This window comes from Pogoniulus pusillus, chromosome 6 (assembly GCF_015220805.1).
Source record: "Pogoniulus pusillus isolate bPogPus1 chromosome 6, bPogPus1.pri, whole genome shotgun sequence".
Taxonomy (NCBI): domain Eukaryota; kingdom Metazoa; phylum Chordata; class Aves; order Piciformes; family Lybiidae; genus Pogoniulus; species Pogoniulus pusillus.
This window is the reverse complement of record NC_087269.1, coordinates 9,821,995-9,831,451: the sequence shown is the minus strand read 5'-3', so window position 1 is coordinate 9,831,451 and position 9,457 is coordinate 9,821,995. Positions and strand designations below refer to the sequence as shown.

Below are 9,457 nucleotides of genomic sequence, written 5' to 3'. Positions count from 1 at the left end.
AAATGTGTCTTCTTGTGAGAAGTTGGAAAAAATTAGTGTACAGAACAGTAACAAACAGTAGCAGTGAGTCAGAACAAGGCAACCAGCTTTTCTCCTCTATGTGGCACTTTTCTTCTGTGTTTGCAGGGTCTTATATTGCCATCTTGGACCTTCATTTAGAATCAAGTCATAATCCCGTCATGTCTGAGTAAGTGGCATGACCCCAGAGTTTTTCAAATTCATAAGAAAGTGTTTCTGTAAATAGAATCAGTGACACAAAGACAAACTGTCAGATGAACGTGAGCCAGCAGTGTGCCCAGGTGGCCAAGAGAGCCAGTGGCATCCTGGCCTGCATCAGGAGTGGTGTGGTCAGCAGGAGCAGGGAGGTCATTCTGCCCCTATACTCTGCACTGGTTAGACCACACCTTGAGTACTGTGTTCAGTTCTGGGCCCCCCAGTTTAGGAGGGACACTGAGATGCTTGAGCGTGTCCAGAGAAGGGCGACGAGGCTGGGGAGAGGCCTCGAGCACAGCCCTACGAGGAGAGGCTGAGGGAGCTGGGATTGGTTAGCCTGGAGAAGAGGAGGCTCAGGGGTGACCTTATTGCTGTCTACAACTACCTGAAGGGTGGTTGTGGCCAGGAGGAGGTTGCTCTCTTCTCTCAGGTGGCCAACACCAGAACGAGAGGACACAGCCTCAGGCTGCACCAGGGGAGATTTAGGCTGGAGGTGAGGAGAAAGTTCTTCACTGAGAGAGTCATTGGACACTGGAATGGGCTGCCCGGGGAGGTGGTGGAGTCGCCGTCCCTGGGGCTGTTCAAGGCAGGATTGGACGTGGCACTTGGTGCCATTGTCTAGCCTTGGGCTCTGTGGTAAAGGGTTGGACTTGATGATCTGTGAGGTCTCTTCCAACCTTGGTGATACTGATACAGAGTGGAATTAGGTAATGTGAATGGATTTCCCAGGAATAGCTTAACTGAGGGCTTTGGATCTCTGTGTGTGCCCATGGAACTCTGTTGTTGACTACTAAGGCTGGTGAATTGTATAGGGACACAGGGAGTTAATGCCCTCAGGTCTGAAGGCACAAGATGTTAGGAAGCATAGGTGGCTGAAATCACTTGTTTGGAGTTAGCTCCAAGGTTGAGTTGGATGATTATGTTCTACCTCACCTGCAGGTACAAGAGCTTTGGATAACTCAGTTGCCTCAGTGGTTAGTATTTATATGGATAAGGAGTAAGGACAACTCCTCAGGACAAGATGAGACAGGAGTATATTAAGGAATCATGAAGAGAGAAGCATTTGAATTTCTTGGGTGACTTCTAGTTTGCCCCTGTAAATATGTGCTAACATTCTCTTTCTCCTTCATGAGCATCTTGCATGCAGTGTGGAGGTATGTATAGATAAACCTCTTTCCAGTCATATTTTTAAAGCCTAGAGTATCATAACCCATAAAGAGCACCAAGATCCACCTGACATGTTCTCCAGTGAACCGCAGTGCGCCTGTCACGACCGGTTACTTTACAGAGCCACGGAAGAGAGAATTGTCTACCTCCTTCCACAGAACAGATAGTTTGGCCAGGTACTCCTGATACTGACAGACATTTCCTCAAGATGTTGCCATGTTATAACTTAGGAGGAATTCAAGGGCTGAGCGACCGAGATTATTAACTACCCTTGTGTATTCTTCATGGTCACAGTGCTGAACAGTTACCCTGAAGAAAACCTGCCAAAGATAAGGAGAGACTTATCTTCTCTTTTCAGGCTTCCAGCGACCTTACCCTTCCTTTACAAGGCTGCTTTGTAGGGTAATGTAGCTTTTGTGGCTAGATACCAACTTCAGACAATCAAATCAATCTTTTATTTATCTTCATAAACTGGATTGCTGTGGGGAAAAATAATTTGCCTTGAACATCTTCATTTATGATCAGATCCTTATACACCATCAAGTGAGGCAACATTTACTGGGGGAACCCTTTGTATGAAGGAGGTCTTGCACAGGGAATGCCTGGAATCTGATGAAATCATACATACTGAGCTATCATCATACCTGACTAATTTACACTTGTTTATATTCTATTTCTTTCAGCCTCATTTCTGCACCACAGAACTAATAAAAACTCTTTACAGGTTCTTTTCCCCTCCATGCACTTAACTCAATGGACAGGGTTAACCCTCCAGGGAGAGTTACCTTGAACCTGACCCTAGGTGGTCTTGACCCCTCCCCAGGGGTGAATTTGAACACCTCCAGGTGATTTAGAACAAGACATTCATGACTGCAAAAATCATCACCACTTTTGATTATGATCTTTAATTAGCAGGAAAATATGCATGTTGAATTCTTTAATGTGCATTTTCATCATCATGTTTTGACAGGTTTTACATTAACAGATTATTTTTGCAGACCTATAGACCCTAGGTAGCCTTGGACAGAGTTGTTTAAGGACTTCTGTAAAACACTTTACCTTCTGAGGACCTTAAAGCACGATGTGCTACTCAGAATTTTTCACTCCCAGGTGTTTTCTAGCCACTAGCCTGTCTCTTCTCCTCACTGTATAGCTTAAGGAAGCTTTAAGAGCATTCCTTCCTAGTGGAACAAGTGCAAAAGGAGAAGAGGAGATAACATCTCTGCACAGCTTGCCTGCCAGAGTGGTTATGTGGCTTGAGGCCAAATTCATGACTTGCCTGGCTGCGTGGCAATTCTATATTGATCATGGGGGTGCTTAGTTGGTTTTCCATACACAAAAGCTTTGAATATAGCTTAATCTTTATGAGGTTCTCAAAGAGTCTTCACTTGCCTCGTAGATAAACCTCAGGGCTTTTATGTTTGATCTAGTATCTCAAGTTTACATTTTTGGAGATTAAAACAGTTCAAGGTGTTCTCAGAAGGGTTACAGTACCCTTGCCAAGGCCTTTGGGGCTGTAGACAGCAGAATTTAAGGGTGTCCTATGGGATGACCCAGCTTCTACAGCACAAAGACTGCATTCTGCAGTGAGCTTCAGATGGAAGGATACCTGGTTTTCTGTGTAAAACTAAGACCAGTTGGGGTCTGGGCCTGTGGAATTTACTACCAGGTTGTAGTGTGAGAAAAAGAAGTCTCTTTGGCTGAACCCATTCATGTTGTTTGGGACACAATGCAGACCCTGTTCGATTGGCTCTAAGGCTGCCATCCGAGTCAGCATGTAAGGCTGAGTACAGCTGCCACCCAAGCGTGAACTCTGAAGTTCTCTGCCACTGTTTGAGTCTATCAAGATGTAAACATGTAGGTAGGTTGCTGGGGTTTAGGTTTTGACTAGTTGTTTTGCTGTGGCTTTCTATCCAACTTGATGAAACGACAGTGTTTATAATTGCACTGTGCTTAGGTATTTCTGAATGTGTGCTGTTTATCAGTTGTAATGAACAAACAAGCAACTAAAAACTGTAGCAAGAGATGCTCCTCAGATCTTTAAATAACAATAAATAATACAGCCACAATGGTGTTTTCAGAATGGAGCAACTGCCCCATTTGTCATCATAGCCACACAAGAAATCATTTTAAATAGTTCTAAATGCTTTATAGCATCCCTGGTGGTCGCAAAGTAGTTTTGCATCATTCATTTGCTGCAGTACTTAATTTTCCTTAGTGCTTCTGGAAGGAATAATTGTTATCAGAAAGTAACTATGACAAGGCTGTATTGTCACACATTTAATTTCCATCAGGAATTTCTCAATCCAAACCAAACTAGAATCTATGCAGTGGAGGAGTGTCTGAAATGGAGTAACAAAATTTGTTCAAAGGATGGTGTTGAGTATCATCAGCATGCAGGTGAACTTCAAGAGCTGTATGAATATATTCCTACTAATGAACTCTGAACAAAGCCCAGAATCAGAAGGACAACCAGCTCTGGAGCCCCTATTACAAGAAGGCTATGGACATGCTGGAACATCAGAAGAGAAGGGCCATAAGGATGATCAGAGGGCTGGAGCTCCTCTCCTGTGCAGACAGAGAGAGTTGGGGCTATTCAGTCTGGAGAGGAGAAGGCTCTGAGGAGACCTTATTGTGGCCTTCCAGTATCTGAAGGGGGCCTATAGGAAAGCTGGTGAGGGACTTTTTAAGATGTCAGGTGGTAATAGGGGCAATGGAGCAAAACTAGAAGTGGGTAGATTCAGATTATGTGTTAGGAAGAAGTTTTTCACCGTGTGGGTGATGAGACACCCAGGGTTACCCAGGGAGGTGGTGGAAGCCTCATTCCTGGATTTTTTTTAAGGCCAGGCTGGGTGAGGTTCTGAGCAACCTGATCTAGTGTGAGGTGTCCCTGCCCATGGCAGGGGGCTGGAACTAGATAATCCTTGAGATCTCTTCCAGCCCTGACAATTCTATGATTGTATGACTTTTTCCATAGATTAAAAAAAATAATAATTTTAGCAATGAGAAGTGAGCATTTCCTCTGGAAAGTTTCCTTTTGATACTTTCTGACCAATAAAAAAACATTTTACATGAACTAGAAAAGAAATCCAAATACTCTACTTCTAAATAAGAGTATCCGCTCAGGGTATTATTACAATTCAACAACTTCATTGACAAATATTTATTCAGCTTGGTGTTCCCCACTGTCCCTACACTGGAATGTTCTCAACTGAGTGCACTGATAGGTAAATAAAACCCCAACACATTATACAAGAGACTTTCAGAATGTTATGGTCCTGTTTTAAGCACTAAGCTCTTTCCTGTACAGTTGGAATAATACTTAATATTCCTAGAGCCACAGCACTTCTTGAGGCATCCTTGAAAACAAGATGCCACATCTCAAGGACTTATCCCCAGAACTGCATCCTTGCAAATTAATCTTTCCAATTCCTTTTTCTTCTTGTTGACTTTTTGTGCTGCTCTTTTCACTAAATGACTTGTTTATACCCATCACCCTTCCTTTAGCTTTAAGTAGGCATTTAAACTGTGGTGTTAAAAAAGAATTTAAAAATTAAGGGATTTGTAAATCTGGCAGCTCTGTAGGGGCAGAAAGGATTACAATGGCAGTCCTGACAGCATAAATGATTAATGGAAGGCTCTCAAGAGTGCACTTGTGTGTTCACAGGGCGGGTGTCATTACATTTACTGAGATGGCTGTTAAGAAAGCATCAGAAATGAAGAAACCGTGAGCATCCTTACTACCTTCATCAAATTTCTAGTGTCTCTTACCCTCTGTGAGCCTACACATACTAGGCAGGAGTCTGGGAAGTGAAGGAAACATCCCGATTAGAGCACAGACTTCATAGTCAAGTGCAATGCTTTGGTTTGAAAAGGCAAAAAAAGGAGCATAACAAAGAACTTCTCTCAAAGCCGAACCTGCCTCCTGAGCGGCAGTTAAGTACTTTAGCTGATGAGCAGAAGGAAAGCAGCATGCCATCAGCTCCGAGCAGGTGGGAGCCAGGGGGCTTTTAACTGGAGAAGCTAAAAGAAAGCAGAGGCAAGAAGAGCTTTTACAGGGGCTGCTTAGACTGTGCAAGTGTTGGTCTTCTAGACTGCATGTGTAAGAGGTCTGAGAGCATTTCTGAGTAGCCTTCCGCATAGTATTGCCTGTCTAGCTATCTGTAAACTAATCCAGACTGCTGGATTATCACCACCCAGTGTCTTCCTATCTTGCAGGTAAAATACACTGGATGTTAGGAGGAAGTTCTTCACAGAGAGAGTGATTTGCCATTGGAATGGGCTGCCCAGGGAGGTGGTGGAGTCAAGAAAAGCCTGACTGAGGCACTTAGTGCCATGGTCTAGTTGACTGGATAGGGCTGGGTGCTAGGTTGGACTGGATGATCTTGGAGGTCTCTTCCAACCTGGTTGATTCTATGATAAATGGGATCCTTCCGCTGCTGCCTCCTTGTTCTCCTATTCTCCTTGTACATCACATACCCCAAAAAGTGCTGCTTCTGGTTTTTTATTTTTTTTTTTGTGTGAGCCCTTTGTCAGTGGTTTTGTCACTCCCTAAGAGAGCCTTTTGCTGCAACAACAGCCAAGGGGATTACCCTCTCATGTTTGGGACAGCTGGAATTGAGATGGGGTCAGAGGGGAGGAGATGGAGATCCCATCCCTAGAGACAACCCCAGCCTCTGACAGTCATCTTGTGCCTGCTCTGTGCTGGTGGAGAGTATGGAAAACCCCTCAGCCTTCTGCTTGGGCTGATGAATTAGCTCCCTGCCTTTGATGCACCTTGCACATTCCTGGGGTCACAGGAGGGTTCTCTCAGTGCTGGTAGTATGGTGTCCCTGTCTACCATGTGCACGAAAGAGGAGCTGGTGATGGGGAGGGAAAGATGTCAAGTTTAATGTCACGTCAATGGAAAACAGAGCAGGAAAGATGAGGCTGGCGGGAGGGAGATAAGAAAGGATCTCCTGGGTCATGGAGTACACTACTGAGGCAAACAAAGTACAAATGAATTAAAGAGGAAGGAAGTAAAAGTAAGATAATGAAAGATTAATTAATTGATAACTGATTATATAAAACAGAACTTCTGTAGTTAGATTAATTGATGAATTATAAGTAACATCTATTGATTAAAGTACAACCAAATTTTAAGTCTGGTTGGTGAGTTTGCTGTCAGCTCTTTTCTTTTTCTTTCTTTTGCAAGTTAACTGCAGATCTTCTAGAATTTCAGCCTCAACTAATTTGTGACCATATTTAGCCAGTTTATTCTTATTCCCCTTTAGAGATGATAGAGTATATTTAGTTTCACTTGATATTGCAGCTCTCTCAGATGTACTTTGTGCATTCCAGATGCAGAAGTGTAAGAGGTTACCATGCTCATCTGCTTTTCCCTTTTAGATCAAACCCAGAAGCTCAGCAGTGAGAAGGCTGGGCTGCCAACACGTTGCTTTTTGTCAGGGAGTTCAGTACTGCCTTAGATCCCCTCAACCTGCTTTGTCAGTGACAAATTAACTCTGGACTCCTTAATCTGTGCATTCTACTTGCCTGATAAAATGGAAAGAGATTAGGTACCTTATGGGAGAGGCCAGCTGCCAGACCTGCAGTGTGACTTTCCTGGTTCCTTGTGTGACATGCACAACTTGTGGCTCCTTCAGAGAGGTGTCAGTCTGCAGAAGAATCAGAAAGTAGCTGGTGTGATCGTGGCCAATATCTTGGTAGGCATTTCCTGCCCATGTACAATTAGCCCAAGCCACTTCACTGTGTTTGACCTCACATCCTGCAAGTAGCAAGATCTCATTTATTCAGCTGGCATGTGGGATTCTGAGCCTATCCACTGGCATTTGCAAGGTATTTTATGGTAACAACAGTTATTATAATCGTTCCAGTCAGTAGCAGGCTTGAAGCCTACTGTTTCCATTGACACAGTTGATCAAACTGTAGAATAAGTCACATGTGAACAGCTGGACTGAAAAAAAACACCCACAGATGTTGCTTAATAGGAGCCTGAGTAAGTCCACCCACTGCTGGTACATTTAGTCCTCCTAGAGGAGGCAGGTGTATAATCTAGGAAATTTTCCAGTTCAGCCCTTAGAGACATGAATCATTAATGTTTAGTGCAAAGAAACAGTGTCCTTTTTACCCAGGAGGGGAAAGAGGAAAAAGACCACAAACACAGAAAAAAAGGGCTGGGACATCTGCGAGAGAGCTCACGAGCAGAACACAGCCAGTTTTAATTTGTGCCAGAGCTAGCTACTGGTTTTCAGCATAAGAAATAGCACATCAATCTCTCCCAGTACTCTGACAAAATGTTTCATGTCTTATCTAGAGCATCCATGCTGTCTGCAAGCCGGGGTCAGAGGCACCAGGCTGTGAATCAACTGAAAGAGCTAGGTGCTTTTGCTACTGGCAGCTCTGTGAATTGTGCTGCACTAGTTTTGCTTGAGGAAAGCAGGCTCAGGAACCCACTTGGGGTCTGCCTGGCTCCAAGGAGTGGTGGCAAGTACAGCAAGCCCCTTTGTCACCTGCCTGCCTTCTCATTGTGCTTGGAGAGTGAGACGACCCTAGTTTGTGACAGTCCTGCCACAAGAGTTGACAAAAACAGGGCTCTAAAGACAGATGGGGCTTACTAAGCAATGCAAAACAGGAAGAGGTTCATTACCCTGTGTCCAAAAAGGAAAAGGCTTCTAGGACAAAGCCCAAATAAGTAATTCACACACAGACCCCTGTATGTTCCCACAACTCTGTGTCTACATTTAACCTCTATCCAGGGCTAAACTAAAGCAGCTGATCTATCATGAGATGACCCCTCCCCAGCAGAGAATGAGAACTGGAAAAAGGAGCAATGTTGAGATGAAAACACGTTTAAGATAATAGGTAAACTAGTACCAGTATAAAGTATGCATACCTGGTCAACTCCATGTGATCCTGTGTGAAGTTATACACAGCACAGTGAGCACACAGCCATCACAATAAACAGGAGAACAGTTCTCAGGAGAAGGAGCAAGGTCAGGAGAAACACAAGCGGAGAATTCCTCAGCCTTAGTAAACCTCTCTCTTTATAATGAGTGTGCTGTTTATGGTGTGGGATACACCTGTGGCAAACTCAAGTCAGCTGCCCTTGGTGACTCAGAAGTCTTAATGGCCTGCAGACCATTCTGTCCCAGCAAAATCAGAAGACCCTGTCATAGGGCTGAAAATGACTAAGTAAATAATAGCCTGATAAAATAAATAAAAAGCTACTTTCTTTTCCCTCATTTTCTTTCTGAATCTTTCTCAAAGTTGGAGCATTTTGTAAAGGCATCCGGCTGCCAACTCCTTGCAGAAGGCAAGAGGGGCACTGAGAAAGTCTGAAATGGCCATCTTGAACTTTTGTCTTTGCATGAGGATTTTCAGCCAAAAGCCTTTAGACTTTTGGTGGATCTGGAACACTTGAATTGTGTGAACCTTGGAGAACGAGATGATTTTGCCTATGCAAAATGGTATTTTCTCCTCTGTGTGCTACAACTCTGTGCTGCTGTAAACTGGCTAAGTGCATGGCTCAAGACCATTACTTTTTCATTTCTCTCCCTTGGTATTTTGTTCTTACTTCAAAAAACTTAATTTAAAGAAAGAAACAGAAAGTAAAGGCCATTTCAGGTTTGATCAGTATGATTTTCTGGAGATGATTGGTTGTGGGGCTGCTGTCTGGTCCTTGCAAGGTGAGTACAATGCAGTTAGTCACAGGGCAATGTAAATAAACATCTATGATCTGCAAGCACTTCCACAAGCAGCAAACATACTGCAGCCTCATCCAGAAAAATGGCACTTTTCCCCCTAGTGTTTGCAACGAGGCTGGCAACAACTCCAGACTACTTTCTGCTTTTGCCCAGAGATCTTAGCTATTGGCCTGGGAGTTTCACTTGGCATTAATCAAGAGCCGAGTTTGCCATATATCTTCATGTGATTGTTAAGGATCTTAACTGTTTTTTAGATCCTTATCTATTTTTGATGGATTAAAAATCTTCCTCCTGAAAAAGAAAAAGAAAGCCCAAACCCTGTTGTTACATTTTCAAGGCCAAAATGAAAATCCTCTTGGGAAAACCACTTA

At 43.6% G+C, this 9,457-nt stretch overlaps 1 long non-coding RNA gene across 1 annotated transcript; it reads right to left on the bottom strand.

The window, feature by feature from the left end:
- Window positions 1–204: 204 nt before the first annotated feature.
- Window positions 205–8,424, bottom strand: LOC135175929 (uncharacterized). Its single transcript, XR_010302502.1, has 3 exons — window positions 8,276–8,424; window positions 6,943–7,037; window positions 205–234 (listed from the first exon to the last, which is right to left on the bottom strand). It is a non-coding gene; the product is annotated as an uncharacterized LOC135175929 (long non-coding RNA).
- Between the last annotated feature and the right edge of the window lie 1,033 nt (window positions 8,425–9,457).